Source organism: Littorina saxatilis, linkage group LG4 (assembly GCF_037325665.1).
Source record: "Littorina saxatilis isolate snail1 linkage group LG4, US_GU_Lsax_2.0, whole genome shotgun sequence".
Taxonomy (NCBI): domain Eukaryota; kingdom Metazoa; phylum Mollusca; class Gastropoda; order Littorinimorpha; family Littorinidae; genus Littorina; species Littorina saxatilis.
Window position 1 is genome coordinate 66,032,647 of NC_090248.1, and position 6,000 is coordinate 66,038,646.

The window sequence follows — 6,000 nt, forward strand, 5'->3', positions numbered from 1 at the left end:
ATTCTACAGTAGTTGTATTCGGCGGCCGCCTTTTGGTAGTCGTCCTTTATCCTAGCATGTTGTGCTATCGAGATGTTTACGTCCTTTCTAGGAATGTAAACTACCTTGGTAGGCTGTTATATTATTTTGCTAGTTGATTATTCTGCTGATTTTTAGGTCCGTTCCGGACTCAGTTAAATTTTCAGTAGTCTTTGTTTACCTCTTGTCAGCTTACGTTTTCGGCAGCTGCACTTCCGGTTAGACTGGTATGCCTGTTTGGGTCCGTGCTCGGACTTTGAACATTTTGCCAGTAGCATGTTTGTGTAGCTACTTTTGTGGCTTGTTTGCTAGTGCTAGTTCCGGTTCTGCTGAAGCTTACGTCCTCGAGACTTGTTACTTTTCAGTAGATTACTTTCTCACGTCGCCGACTGGGCGTTTAGTGAGAAAAGACGGGGGGGCTTCCTCGTCTTATGCCAATAGCCCCATGGTACATGTTTCTGATCCTAAGACTAATTCGGTCTTTTCTGTGCCTTTTTCGGCGCCGGAAGAGACTCCGTCTGTCTCTCAGACGTCAGTTTCGGCCGCTTGTGCGGCCGTTTCTCCCCCTTTGTTGACACCAGAGCCTAGCGCTCTGGTGGCTAGTCTTATTGCTTCTTTGCTTACAGAGATCCGTACTTCTGGGGGCGGGCGTCCCTTGCTTGGTGGCTTCGAGGGTGACGACGGCAGCTTCGGATTCCGGACATTTTTTTTCCCGGGTCCTTGTCGCTCACTTGCGTTTCCGGAGCGTCGGCCCAGTCTACTGGCACTCGTGTTGTCTCTGGATTCCACTCGCTGGGACAAGCTTCCCTTCGTGGCCGGCCTCGGTGGCTTCCGCTTGCGGGAGTGCACCTGAGCGTGTCCCTTCGGGGACGCGGCCAGTACAAGGTATGTGCTCGCAGCAGCCGTCTTCGGCAGCTGCACTTCCGGTTCCCGGAAGTAGTGGTTCACTGGTTGCGGACAGACCATGGTCCCCTCCGGTTCGAGCTGCGCTTTACGTCAGCAGTCGTCCGCGACAGCTGCTTCCAGTTTCGGCCGGAAGTAAGAGGTTCACCGGCTTGTGCACAGGCTGCTGTCACGTCCGGTTCGAGCTTCGACTTACGTCAGCAGTCGTCCGCGACAGCTGCTTCCGGCCGGAGCCGGAAGTAAGAGGTTCACTGGCTAGTGCACAGGCTACTGTCACGTCCGGTTCGAGCTTCGACTTACGTCAGCAGTCGTCCGCGACAGCTGCTTCCGGCTCCGACCGGAAGTAAGAGGTTCACTGGCTAGTGCACAGGCTACTGTCACGTCCGGTTCGAGCTTCGACTTACGTCAGCAGTCGTCCGCGACAGCTGCTTCCGGCTCCGGCCGGAAGTAAGAGGTTCACCGGCTAGTGCACAGACTACTGTCACGTCCGGTTCGAGCCTTGCCCTACGGCAGCAGTCGCCCGCGACAGCTGTTCTTCCGGGTCCGGCCGGAAGTGTAGGTTCACTGGTTAGTGCACAGGCTACTGTCACGTCCGGTTCGAGCCTTGCCTTTCGTCGGCAGTCGTACGTGACAGCGGCGCTTCCGGTTCACGGAAGTAGTGCCTCGTTGGAAAGCAGACAGTCAATGATTCCATCCGACTTGAGCTGCGCTATACGTAAGCAGTCGTCCGCGGCGGCTTCTCTCCCGGCTCCGGCGGGAAATGTTAGTTCATCGGCGTGTGGGCAGCCCATGGCCCTTTCCGGTTTGAGCTTTGCCCTTGGCTCAGCAGCTGTTTCCGGCAGCTGCGCTTCCGGCCTTGGCAGTAAGTGTAGGTCAAGCGGGTAGTGCACAGGTTACTGTCACTTCCGGTTCTGGCCTACGGCCTACCTTTGGGTTCCGAGCTTCAGCTCGTAGGTGGCTCAGCACCAGCTTTGGCATAGCGCTGCTGTTGCTGCCGCTCTTCCGGCTCCTCCCAGATTTTCAGGTTCAGTTCCCGCTGCTTCCGTTTGGTCGCCGGTGAATTTCGAACAAGGCTTGCCCTATGGGCATACAGGCTTCTTGCCTCTGTTGGGATAGCAGCATCCACACACTCCGGTGGTGGCCGCTAGCTCCTCTTTCCCACTTTCCTTGGAAAATCTCCTGCGGGCGCTTTCTCGCGCTCTGGCAGATTCCTTGGCGCCCTTTACCCTTAGTAAAGAGCAGGACGCGGAGGAAGTGTCTCACTCCTCTCCACACTTACAAGGGTGAACGAGGCACAGATGAGGCTGTCCTCTCTGCACTATCTCCTTGCGGTCTCGTGCAGAAGGGACTTGTTTCTTGCCCACTCCCGGTTTTCTGAGGAGTCGACAAGGAACATTCTCAGATCGCCATCCTTGGTGGACGGTCTCTCTCCGGCAGCCTGGCCCCTCATGCCAGAAGCAGGGGACCAACAGAGAACAGCGGTTCCCTTCTTTTGAGCTTCAATCTGAAAGCAGCAAAAGCAGGCCGCTCCGAAGCAGGCTATACCTCAGCGGACTCAGCCTAAGCGGCCTAAGTCCTCAGCTCAGGTGAGATTGTTTCTTTCACAGCCGTCATAGGTACGCTGGGTTTTTGAAACAACAGTTGGTCTTAGGGCTTCGGGGTTTTAGCCTCGGCCGGAGCAACAGCCATCTTATCCGTTGGCGGTGGTGGTTGTTGCTTTCCTTGTGCTTGTGGCTTCGGGCTTCGACATTCTTTCTGTTTCCCAGCGTATGGGTGCTGAGAGGTCGATTTCCGTTTAAAAAGGGGGTTTCTGCCTTTGGGCTTCCCCGTTTTCTCTTTGCCACGAGCTTCTGGACTTGGTCCAGGTTTGTCTTTCGCCGAGTCTGACTCTGTCTTTCTCTAGCGATCAGACGCGTTCTGGTGTTTCGTCCAAACTTAAGGTTCACTCGAGTTGGCCTCGGAAGTAACATTCAGATCTTCCTGAGGGTGCATTGTCTGGGCAATGCATGTTTGAGAAGTCATTCTTGGCTTGTCACTTTTTCTCAGGTTTTTTGGCTACTCCTCCCCTTTTTGGGCAGAGGTCTAGCTAACGTTCCAGTTTTCTCGGTGCTGGCCTCTAGGCCAGCATCTTTTTCGGCGGCCGAAACTTTTGGTTTCTTACTGTGCCTCTGTACTTTGGGTACTTTGGTGCAATGGCCGGCCTACGGGCAGCAAGGCTCTCGGCCTTAGCCTGTGTTATAGTCTCCTACCTGTCGTGTTGCGACTTTGGCAAATTGGTTCTTGTGACTGCGGATTTCGTCTCTTCCTCTTCTCCATCATGCTTGCAAGATGTGAGTTGGGACGATTTCTGCCGGGTTGGGCTTCCGGCCTGGTCACCCCTTTTTCACTTGCAACTATGACTATTACTTTTTTCTCCTGAGAACTCTGGTCTCGGGAGTCTGACTGCTGGTTCGCTTCACGGTTTTCCGTCTTTCTTACCAGCCTCGTTCTTTCTGTTTCGGGTTTTTTGATTCATTTCAATTACCTACAAGCAGTCTGCTCTGCGAACACGCTGGCTTTTGTCATTTTGTTTCCGGCCTCCGGTCACATTAGGATTTGGCCACTGCTGGTCCGCATTTCCGGTGCTTACGCACTACCTTAGGTCGCTTCGCCCTCTTTTTTTTACCCTTCTCTCTGCTTTCGCAGGGATGGGCAGGGGACGACTGGTGACCGTCTCCCTTGAGTTTTGCTCATTGAGTTGGACTCTGGTACTTGGTACTCAGGCGTCTCTCTCTTTCCAGTTTGGAGTTTGGTCACTCTTCTGGAGCTGACTGTTCTCTCAGGGGCCTTTTTGGCCTCACTCCATCCCAAAGTTTTCTTACTTTGGCATTTTTGCCTTATGGTCTCCGTGAGGGTCGGTCCTTTTCATGGCTTAGCCGGCAACCTTACGCACGGATCTTTTCCAGGCCATTAGCATTTCCTTCCAATTTTAAGGGGGGGGGGGGGGGGGGGGGCAGCTTGTCCTTCCCTCTACTTGGTCGGGTTTATCCAAGACTGGGGTCCTTTTCCGGACTGTTTTACGGTTCAGAAGATTGGAAGAAGTGCTGGGCACAGCTTCTGGCTCTCTTATGTTGTCTTTCGCATTTCTTGCCTGAGAGACATTTAGGCTGTCAATCAGGGTGGTTCTCGGTCCGTTTCTGTCCTTTGGCAGTGGGCCAGTTCCTGGCAAGGGTTTAGAGTGAGTCAGTGGTTTCTTTCTCACGGGATCCTTTCCTGACTTTTGGCAGTGGGCCAGTTTCTTGGCAAGGGATTTTCTTTCCCTCCGCCTTGTCATAGCTTTATGCTATCTTTCCCTCGGCTCGGCCCGAGCTCATTTCCAGGGCCTGGGCCTCCTCCTTAGCCTTTTTGGCTTATGAGGTTTGGATGATGTCCTGCGCACAGCTTCTGGCGCTAGGATTTTGTCTTATCAGGTTCTGCAGACATTGCTGCCCTCTGTCAGGATGGGTCTCGGCCCATTCCTTCCTTGGCGGCAGCTGGTTTTGTCTCTCTAGAACTTTAGAGTGAGTTTGAACTTTTTGATCTTACCCACCACCTTGTTGGAGTTATCTGCTAATATGTGACTCGGAGTAAGAATATGTAATTTAATCGAAAATTTTTAATTAAATTTTCATTTGATTAATATACTTACCCGAGTCACATAGGTAATTCCCTCCCACCTTCCCCGCTTTTAGTTTCTTTGTATTCTAGAAGTCGAATGAGGGTGTCTCGTACCGGGTACGAGATCTGTGGCGTGATACGCTACGGGAGGCAACCCAGGGTAGCAAGCTTGCTACTTTTTTAGCTTGGGTTGCTTCCCTTAGACTATAGGCGGGATAGCGTTTCAGACACCTTAGCTTATCGACTGCGTCAATGCTAATATGTGACTCGGGTAAGTATATTAAATTTTCGATTTTTGTTTTTTGTTGTTAAAACGTTTGGTAATTCACAGCACATTAACTCTGTTTCAGATTTTGTTATGCAGAGAAAAATACCAAATTATTTGAAGAAAAGTAACTAGGTTCTCAGATTTCGTTTCGCTGAGGGTTGTGTTTCTTTTCCAATACTTGTTGAGGCAGTATTTTTTTAGCAAAATGATATGTCGACGTATTTTCAATCTCATAAAGATGCTATAAATATGGCTTAGGGCATACGCTCATTTTGTTGGTGGATGTTTTGCTGGCAGTGGAACTTCACCACGCTACCACCCGCCCCCCTCATTGTGTTATATGGTCTTAAATTCCAACACTTCCATGAGTTTTGTGCTCTAAAACCCATGCGAAATTGTTGCGCAGAGGCCGGAGTTATTTTCGCTGTGTAATTCGTTTGTTTACATGTTCCTTCTTGGGACTCTGTTATATACACCTAGCCAGCAGACAATGATGAGAACTAAGTGAAGTCTGCTTTCTGCCTTGTATGTTTTTATATTTTATGTATATGGTTTCCCGACACTGAGCGATCCATTGTGTTCAGTTTTGTAACATGCACATATCGATTGGCCTTGATTGTTCTCAACATTCTCTCAACTAAATGGTGATTGAAACAATCTCTCCCACGTCCCGCTATCTCTCTCTCTCTGTTTTTTGTCTGTCTGTCTGTCTGCCTGCCTGCTCCTCTCTCTCTCTCTCTCGGTTTTTCGCCTTTCAGTTTTTAAATCTTATGTCATTTTCATTCTTGGTCATGTGCCTAGTCTTTCTCTGTACATATTTGTATGCTTTTGGTTTTGGTTGTATTCATTTTTTGTTCAGTTAATGTTCAGGTTAATTACGACAAAGAGAACAATTCTGCTTATTTGTGAGTTCATCTTGCCGATATTTGTTCCCAATTCCATGAATTCGCTTATTACACTTCTATCTTTATATCAACCCGTACGTGGAATGCAATCAGATAGACGGATATCTGAATATGTTTTTGGTATGTTCTACTTCACTGTATTTTTGCATGAATACACAACCTACCGTCATAGATATGATGTGTTGTTTTCATGCCGGATCTAATTTCAATCATTTCTACATGAAGACAATTAGTCTTCATAGTGATGGAACCTGCTTAACATTAATAGTC